Source organism: Lonchura striata, chromosome Z (genome assembly GCF_046129695.1).
Source record: "Lonchura striata isolate bLonStr1 chromosome Z, bLonStr1.mat, whole genome shotgun sequence".
Lineage (NCBI taxonomy): Eukaryota > Metazoa > Chordata > Aves > Passeriformes > Estrildidae > Lonchura > Lonchura striata.
This window is the reverse complement of record NC_134642.1, coordinates 84,725,769-84,736,672: the sequence shown is the minus strand read 5'-3', so window position 1 is coordinate 84,736,672 and position 10,904 is coordinate 84,725,769.

The following is a 10,904-nucleotide window of genomic DNA, read 5'->3' as shown; positions in this document are numbered from 1 at the left end:
CTTTTTCATGGTTTCTAGGACCTGAGGGTGGCTGCAGTTACAAGACCCAGAAAAGGCTGGATAGTAACTGGCCAGTAAGAATAAACAATGGAAATTTTTAAAAAAGAGTGGGAAATAGGACACTTCTGATAAAATAGTCTGTAAGAATAGTAATGTACCCCAGTTTTGTAAAGGTTCGAAACATTTTTTTTTAATTAAAAAACTTCCCAGGCAGTGGAATTACTTATGCAATTTATTAATTTCTTCTCTGTATAAGATTAAAGAGCTAATTCTCAAAAAAACTCACCTTTGCATATTATGTACCTAAATGTAAGTGTTAAAAATTGGAATATCATTCAAAAGAACTCAAACAATGTCCTGTTAATTATAGGGAAAAAAACCACCAAAAACTGTGAAGAGTTGATAAGTTTCTCTGGGTAAGGAATTTGTTCACATCTTTTAAGACTAATTTCAACTTGACATAATAGAAATGTAGACATACTATTCTCAGTTAATTCACATTCTGTCACCTAACAAAGTTAAGTATAATCCCTAAAGTGGGATAATTTCTCTGCTGAACTGCAGATAAGCCTGAAAAATGAAGAAATAGAGCACAGGTGAAGAGAGCAGACTGCACACAGAAATAAATTAACTAACATATCTAATTAATGTAGTGTATTAATTGAAAATTGAGCCCCTGATATTGAAAATTTTAATCTGCCTTGTTTCTCAGTACATTATTAATCCAGGGTAACATTAAATTTCCTCTTTAAAGATGTTTATGTAAAGTTTATTTTAGATTATTTATTATTATTTTAGTTTAAAATTTCTTTTTTTTAGAGAAATTTTAAACTAAAATACTTCTACCCACATAATGCAGCAGCCTTTGACATAACAAAGGAATATGGCATTACTGAATTAATAATCACATTAATTGGTATGTACAGCTGTGGGAGCGCTGATGTTGAATTGATTTAGCACAAATTAATGTAGACATGGCAGTCTGAATATTTACATATCAGTAAAACTTGATGCTTTAAAGACTCAAGGGCATTTTGTTCCCCAAAAATATTTGGTTTACTGTTTTCAGTAGCCTTTATAATCAAAGTTGGCTGAGGGTTGGGACTTCAGAAACAATTTTAGGTGATCAAATCTCATGGAGAAAAACCCACGTTTAAGGAATCTTGGAAGTAATCCCAAACTTCTGAATCTGAAATTCAGTGAAATAGCAAATTAAGTCTTTTACTCATGGACCTTCATGGGGGGTATTTAAATGGAAAAATTATCCCATTGTTTTGATCCTTGAATGATTCATGCAAGCTATATGATATTTTAGATAGGAATGTCTAAAAGAAACAGGAATTTAATGTAATATCTTTCTGTGTTTTTTGCAGAAGAGTGCAGTAACACCAATAAACACAACTATGTAACGTTTTTGTTTTTATATAAAAAGTTTAAATTTTTAATTGCAACAATTAAGATTTGTTCTACCATATATAGATTTGAGAGTTCTTATAATATCTTTTATATATTTTAAAAAAACCAAAATAAAATCAAACATAATTCACTTAAAAAACTCCACTTGGTAATACAACAAATCTAATCAAAGAACACTGCAATAAATCACTAAAAACTTCTGTCCAATACAGTCCACTAATCAATTAATATTCAAACTGCACTTATGCCATTACCCTGACATTACTTAGGCCTCTTTTGTAATTTAAATTAGGTAAGACCTTTATTTTTCACTGAAACCATACTGCTGTCTATAAAAAAATCTGATATCTTAAAATCTGTTGATTTTGGTAGAATTGTTGTGGATTATAGGAGTGTAATTTGGGATAGTGCAATTTTGAAAAATCAGCCTTTAAAGCTGATTTCTTTTATCCATTTATCCATTTCTTTTATTAATTCCTAGTGGTTGAAACAACTCAAAATGGGAATTATTTTCTTTTAACTGTTGAAATTAAGTAATTTGCTCTTACATAGTTCAAATCTTGGTATGGAATTAGAGGGCAAAGAGGGCATTACCAGGGATAATGGAATTCACAGGTGTCTGATGCTCTATATAGAATTATTGTTTACAAAACATATTTTATTTGTGGATAGCTAAAGCTGGGTGGAATTAATCTCTACCTTTGCCATACCTTTGATCTAAAAATAACTCACCTGCTTCTAAGAAATTCTGTAAGAACTGTAAACCACCAGGGATTTCAAGGAATTGAGCATGAAAGTTGGAATTTATTGAATTATTACAGGATTTTCACCTATTATTTCAAAATTTACCCTTTTTCTAAACAAATTAGGAACAATTGTTTTAGATTTCTTAATTCTAAATAAACATCTTGTCAGGTTTCCATCAAACAGTCCCAGCTGTTTCCCTTTAAATAGGATTGCCTCCATCTCCTGAGCAATCTCCAGGTGAATTCTCTGCAGTTTCATGGCATTGCTGTATTTTCAAAAAAAGTCCATCAAATAAGATTCAAAGTCTGAATAGGGACATAACAGCAAAAGGATTTTGAGTATTAGAGAAGTGGAGAATTTTTATTTTTGTACTTCTTTTGAAGTGTTTTACACAAGCAGAGATGCAATGACGTTGGAGTCTAATGGAGTACAACTTGGCTGTATTCATGACTGCAGACCCTATCCTAAAAATTCCTGCATGAATAAAGCTTTTATTAACTTTTTTTTTCAAGAAACGAGAAAAATTAAATAAAGAATCCATTACTGAATACCAGAAAACCAACAATCTTCTCCCCTCAACACAATAGCAGATAAATTTTGTGATGGTGCTACCTGATGAGGGCTTTTTGATGTTGGCAATATGGACACTAAAAGATACATGGTTTTTGAGACATTTATACTGTTTAAATAGTTTAGATTTCCTGGAACAACAACAACAACCAAAAAAAAAAAAAAAAAGGAAAAAGGCTTAGAATTTAAAAATTATTGACATTTTAAGTAAAAACTTAGGTCTGATTTGGTTAAATACTGGAGATTTTCTTTGCTTCTCTGTATTTCTCAGAGCTTCTCGTTCTTGACCTCCTGAACATTTCCTCCCGTGCAGCAGCCAACATCCCATCCCTCATTCTGTCACCAGCCCTTTCCTCCTACACAAATCTATTTAATGTAATGGGTCAAAATTCTTTTAATGACTCTCTTATCACACTTTTCACTTCTTTCTGTGAACTCAGAACCTCCAACATAGTACATTCCTCTCTATTTTTTTTTTCCCCTCTAAGGATTAAGTTAATGTCTTATTATACTTCTGGGCATCATTTGGCTCTATCTAATGTGTATCAGCTGCACTGCAGATAGCTCCAGGCTAAATTCATTGCCCAGGATATTTCTGATTCTGAAGGTACATAACTGCCCTGAGCACAGGATAATGTCACTCTGAGGAAAAAAAAAATCCATATATTTTTTGGTACACTGTGGGACACTGGAGGCAGTTACATTCAATATGAATGTGCCTCAATAGTCTTTTTTCACCAGTCTTGGGTTTTTTTTTTTTTCCACCACTTTGTGTTCCAGCTCAGTGCTATCTGCACCAAAATATACATATTGCATATTCTTATAGGGAAAATGCTTATAGGTTGACCAGTTCTAAAGGAAAAGAGCTTGGTTTACTTTTTATCTTTACGGGAGGCATTGATGGTTCCTTCATGCAACATTTTATGCATAAATGTTAATGTTTTATTCAGATTTAAAATATTAGGGGTGCAATTAATCTTCCCAAATATGCAAGGATTATTTCATAATATATATTCACTGTATGCTGAAAAAAATGACCAGGAAAATCATTGAAAGAAATGGACTCAGTCTGAATTAATGGTTTGGTTTAGGAGCATTTTTTTGCTAGGTATGCACATTGATGGTTGAGAAGACTTTTCAATGCGATAACAGAAAATAAGGGAAAAACAACATCTAAAAAACTATGATGATAAAATCTTTTTTTTTTTTTTTTCCTAAGACAGGATACTCCAGTTTTGTTGTTGATGACACTGGAGAATTTTCTTGACTCTCTGGCTGCCCTCACAAGGACAAACCAACAGCAAACACAACTTTTTGCTTAAGCATGTAAATTTAAAAACCCACATGTAAAGAATCTGTGCCCATGCTGCTTCTCAGGTTCAAGGAAAAGATTTGTTAAACCTTGCAGTGCTTCTTTACTCTTGAAATTGGAAAATATTGGCACACAGACTATTTTACACAAAAAGTAGATTTGTCAAGCTTTGATAATAGTATCTGAATGTGGGTAAGTTTATTATTAATGACAGCAATTCTGTACTTGGGTATAGAAGGTGTAAACAGAACATGTGATTGTAATTGGGAAAAAATAGATGGCAGGAAGAAGTTTTTTTTAAAATGAAGGGTGGCACAGGGTGCCCAGAGGATCTGTGGCTGCCCCTGGATCCCTGGAATTGTCCAAGACCAGGTTGGATGGGGCTTGGAGAAGCCTGGGACAGTGTAAGACTTCAGGGAGATTGGACTAGATGACATTTAAACTTTAAGCTACTCTATGGTTCTATGATGTTTATCTGAATTGTGAAAATATTCCACAAAAATAACCACTTGGTGAGGTTTCCAAATAAGTAAAAGACCTAAAAAATGTTAAAAATTAGTCAAGGACAGCTATATCTCTTGAGATTTAATTTTTCTGTTGGGTAGAAAAAAATATCAGCTCCTATTGAAGACAAATTTCATCTGTTTGCCTTTCTATCCTCTTTAAAATTCCTTTTAAGCATTTTGGATCTTGTCCTAGTATTTATTGTTTCACAAAGAAATTGATTCTCAGTCACCAAGCTGAGCAAGGTACATAAAAAATGTAATTTCTGTTGCATAAGCTATGGATTACAGTTACCAATTTAGCAGTCTAAAAGCTAATAAAATAATAAATTACAGTCTCTCGTATCACCTCACAGTTGGCAGAGTGACAGCCATCTGAGGAAGGCTGTCTTAGTGCAAATGTTCCAATGCAAAAAAACTTTATCTGTGTTACTCTGCCTTATTTCTTTTCATTTAGCTCTGTATAAGATCTATGGTTATTACCTTGATGCATTTTTATTGATCTGCTGAAGTTTCTGTCCTAGTCAGTTACAAGACATTGACTTTTTGACTTTTTTTTTTTTTCCTTCCCCCCACAAATGGAATTAAAGGAATGTAAGTCCTGGGTCACTGCAGCTCATTTCAATTTGTTTCTGTCCTCGTGGCTCTTCAGTTCAGCCCAACTGCTTTCAGTAGAACATGGTATTTCTCTAATATTTCCAGGCAGAAACCTTGGAGATGTTGGTTTACACAATTTGGTGTAAATCTATCTGCAACTGGTCTGTATTCCAAACATATTTTACAATTTTTTTTTTTTTTCTAATTGAATTTTTTGTTATGTTGTTGTTGAAAGAAATAAAAAGGGAGAAATATCCACCAACAAATACCAAAACTTTTTTCTAACAAACAGTGTTACTTGTTATTTTATGAAAATATTTTCTACTTTGCTTCAAAGGTAGACGTGGAGAAGTATTTAGTAGATTTTTCATCTTAACTCTCTGGTATTCAGTAGAATAGAACAAGACAATTTTGCCATGAAAGATGAAAGATTATGGTAGTTTTATGTTTTAAATCAAAAGTCAATATTCTGTTAAAATCATCGTGTAAATAAAAGGCCAAAGCAGAAACAAATATATTTTTAAGGTTGCTGATGTGATACTCTTTACATTTGGTGCATTGTAAATTCTATTTGGGGGGATTTTAGTTCAGTTTTGGAGTTTAAAAAAAAAAGGAAAAGAAAAAGGTTCCCATCTGGTCAGCAAAAGAAATAGGTTTTTAGTGGTCTAACTTCCTCTAACTAGAGGAAGCTATAATATATTTTTAACATTTTTCCTCCTAAATGTCATGATGGAGCTTACAGCAGTCAAGTTCGTCAAGTTCTACAAGCAGAATGGGAAAATGTGTAAATATCAAAGGTTTTTAGCTTGACCTTCGGACTCAAAATTATGAGTTTAAAAACAGAAAGGAAAAAATCAGAGAAAATGAAACTGCTGAAAAAATAATTGGGCTATGGGACCTATCATGTCACAATTTAAACCAACCAAAAAAGCAACAAGATATTACATATACATATTTTACCATATTACATTACTACAGACTGATACTTAGATTCATTTCCATGAAATTGAAATATACCTTTAACTCTTATTCCTGACATTTATACCAAAACTAACTCTCTTCGAGATATCAGTGGAGGCATTTTGGAAATAGACATAAAATCCATGAATGCATATTTAGCCTACCAAATCAATTTTCTGCCTTGGTTACATAATTCTGTTCCTATGTTTTCATCTAATTAAAGATTACTTTAGAACAATTCTCCATGGTGTTTGCACCAGAGAAGTTTTGAGAAATCAAAGTTGTCCTAACGTTTTTCTTTAAATAATAAAGAATGAAAACACATGATTTTATTAAAATGTTCACAGATTAACTCATTTAATTGTCCATTATTCCAGAGCAATAAAGTTTGTGAACACAAAACAAAAAAGTATTGAGGGTGATAATTATGAGTCCTTGCTTAAAAAGTGAAGCCTGAATTAAAAACTTGATAAACATCTAATTTTCCATAAAAGTGTTCACACAAAACTGAATTGCTCCTTGCTTTTTAAAAAATTATTAATTTTGGTTAAATCATATTTCCAGAAAAAAAGTCTGTAAGTATTCCCCCAGACTAGATGAATATTATACTTTAATAACAAATTAAAATTGTTTATGTTATCACATTCCATTGACTTGCAGCACTATCTCCCCAGATATTCAATCTAGTGGGTCAGAAAACCTCTCATAAAAAACAAAAGGAAAAAAAAAAAGGGAAGGTCCTGTCCCTTTGGCATCACTTCCCATTAATTTCTGTGTAAAATTCATCTCAAAACATCTTGACCAGAAAAAAAAAATTGCATAGATCAATGCAAGATTTAACATATGCAATTCCTTTTTTGTTTTAACAAACACCGTCTTAAAAGGAGAGACACATGAAATATTTCAAATTAATCTTTTCCACCCCCCACAATATAGTGAAAATAATCCCTTAGACTTTGTAACACACCTTGCAATTATGTCTTTCTAAAATAATTATGTCATTTATTCTGATTGAAAAACATTTGCCTTGAGAGCTGATTATGCCACAGAAATAAATACCCAGGGAAGGCTGTGGAGGGGGAGAAGGGACTCAGCTCACATCCTTTTTGGTATTAGTCTGTTCAGTGAGTTAATGGGAAAGCTGATACTAATGGCACACTATAAATTAGTACATCTGCAATAAAAGAAATTATTTTCCGTTTTAATCGCTCGGGAGCTGTTCTGCAAATGTATTTCCATCTCAGGTGCTGGCGAGTTCAATGATGTGCACTGCAGGGCTCATGCTCCAGTAAACTGGTGAAAGATGTTAAATGCAAGAACAGCATTAAAGTTATGTCTGGTGGCAGTAGAAATGAAAGGTTCTCACTATTCCCCTGTAACCTGCTCAGGAGTTTGTAACTCAGCTGTGAAATGGGCACTCAATTAAAAAGAAGAAAAAATATATATATATATACCCTCAAGTTCATTGGAGCCACCTTAAATAGACTTTGATTTTTTGGGCTTGTCAGGGGACACGAGTTTTGATTCTGGGAGATAAAACTGTTGTTCTGGTGCATTTGTAAGAAATACAACTTGTTCAGGCCTCAGTTCTTGCTTTTTTTTTGGCAAATTGTGTGTTAATATGTTTATAGCTCTATATCAAAAATATCTTTAATATTCACTACCACTAATTTCTAACTATTGAAAACTGCCCAGCTTGCACCCCAATAGAAAAGAAATCTTATACAATTTACACTACAGAGAAACTTTTGCCGAGCAAATGAAATTAAATGTGAAAGTATTAACGTGACTTAATTTAGAGTCTTTTGAAGTCTTGATAATTATTTATGGTGACATCTATGCATTAGCTTTTTGAGAGCAGGAATGTGTGGCTGCCAGCATTTGTATGCCTGATTCTCTTCACATTCCCTAGGAAAATGGGAGAGAAATTCAACTGGTGTCAACAGATTTTTACATTTGTACCAAAACTATTGAGAGTGGGAGAAAACATCTTATGGTGATGCAATTAAGAGCTTTCTTTGCATCCATTCTCCCACTGTGGCTGTGGATAGAAATTGGTGTGTACAAATTACAGGCTACAATTTGAGAATACTCACATAAACCCTCCTATTTCCATATAGATATATATATGTGTGTATATATATATATATATATATATATATATATATGATTTATATATATATATATAAATATATATATTTAAAGAATGCATTCAGGCAAAGCAAGCTGAAGGAAATTGTTCTCATTTCCAGTCCAGTGGGAACCTAGAAAAAATGCATTTTCCAGGGCCAAAGGTATTTTGACTGCCTCATGAGAATGAGTATTAGTTGTTAGAGCAGGTTGTGCTAGAAAATAGCATTTCCTGTCCTCATTCTGTACATAATGACAAATATCATGTGGATATCAGACCGTGCCATCCTGCTCTTGAGTACAACTCTTGACACCTTGGAATTGAACAGCGAAAAGGATGTTTTGGTACTCAAAGTTAATTTTTGCTTGGAATCTGCCTCATCTGCCAGTATAATGTCCCTCTGTTGCGCATCATATCCCTTGGTTTCAAAATAATCTCAATATTCAAATTTGTTAATATTCCTTCTTAGCAGTTACATTTGACTTGCTTCAGTGACTGCAGGTATCAGTAAAGAAACTATTTAGCTGCTTTTAAATGTCAGTTGTATTCTTTTATAAATACATACTCTATTTTCTCTTCCTTAATAAGGAGAAAATGTATTTATTATTGCATAACTAGAGAAAATAACAGTCATAACTTCATGAAACCAGGGATTTTCTTCCTACTAATTGCTCAAAGCCACAAGAAAATATGAAATTAAATTGCCATTTCATGCCATGTTAAAGTCACTGAAAGTCCTCAGAGCTGAATAAAGAAGAAAAGTTAACCTGTTGTGTGTTTCCTGTCCCTACCCTGAACTTCATTTATCAGGCTCAAACTAAGGAGCTCCTTGTGCAGAACAGTGCAATTAGCCAAGCAATTAGCTCCTGCTTGCAAAAATTATCCACACACCTAAGATGAATTGGCAGGATGGGAAAATCCACATAAAACTCATTGGTGGGAGTGTGTTGGAAATCATCCTCTGCAGCGGAATTTGAGAGGAATCTCTTATTTTCTGTTAAAAAAAACCAACCAAACAAACAAAAAACCAACCAACCAACCAACCAAACAAACAAACAAACAAACAAAGCCAAAACAAAACAAAACAAAACAAAAAAAAAAGGAAAACCCATATATAAGAATTTGATGTTCTTCTACTAATGTCAGTGAGCCTAGACCTGCAGCCTCAATTTTTTTTTCTTTATTAATGGGCAGTGCTGTTGGTGCAGAGCTATGCAACATGTAGAAACATTCCAGGTGTTTTTATTAAATTTTTGTGTCATGCGGAGTGTAATTAGTAAAATCAATTATTTGCACACTCTACCAATTTTCATAAGATACCTTTGGGAATTTTAAATTTAAAATGAACCCCCAAATCCCACTTGATTTAAAGATTTCACCCCATGATGTTTTTCTTTCAGAAGAATATGGTTAGCAAAGGAACAAGTAAATATTTAACACTTATTATTATTATTATTATTATTATTATTATTATTATTATTATTGTTGTTGTTGTTGTTGTTGTTATGTTGTTGTTGTTGTTGTTGTTCTTCTTCTTCTTCTTCTTCTTCTTGTTATTCTTATTATTATTTAAATAGGGAAATTTGATCTTCATGTGAAGTAAGACAGTGGTGTACTACAACATATTTTCTTTTTTTTTTTGTTTTATATGTAAACATATAATGATATATTAATATTCTATAATTCTGAAATAGTATATTATATAGTTGCTTAATTTGGCTTGCTTTTTCCTAGATGATTGCCCATATTTTAAAGCTTGTCATCACCTAGGGGTAAAGACTGCATAAAATAAATGAATTAATTTTGTTTTAACCAATAGACAGACTCTCAAAGATCTGAAAACTAAAAAGAATTGATGAATATCTGAATATCTTCAGATATTCAGTCTTACATACTCCACATGTAAGACTTTCATACTTACAGACTTCCATACTCCATATATAATTATTTTATTGAATTTCAAAATGCTTAACATTTTTATCTACAAAATACATTTTTTTTAAAAAAGATAAGTGTGTCTCCTTTTAAATGAAATCCTGGTATAAGTCAAGCTGAGAGGGAAAAACTTTATTTTTTATTCATATTATAGTTGTTTTTTCTCTCTCATTTTTACTAGAAATGTTTTCAGGAGTGATGTGACAGAGTTCAGCCACAACACAATTTCAAGTACATTCACTGCTGCTAACAGAACATTATTATGGTGAAAAAATGAACCCCAGCCTATTTTTAAATCTAAATCTGAGCAAAAATGGCACAAAATGAGGACATACACATGAAAAAGAGCCACAAAGACCGTTTCAGCAATGCAAGTGTAGCAGAGGAACTCAAAAAATGCTACAACAGAATGGCACAGTAAGGTTTTTGAAATACCCAAGAGCATAATTTTTTATTGTAATATCTTAAATTAGATTATGCTGCTTTTCTAGAGGCAAAGATGAAAGATTTTGCACCAGGAAGAACTGTTCTTAAAAATGAATAACTGAATAAATGACACAAATGGGCACTCCCAGAGCACAGCCCATCACACCTGCTCTTCTCTTTTGTGGATTAATTACTGTGTACCTCAAATATTTGGCTTTGACATCCTCATTTTGAGGAGGTGGTGGGAGACTTTGATCCCAAGGTTCTTGTTTTAGGTAGGATGTCTTCACTTGGATGAATTGTTTCA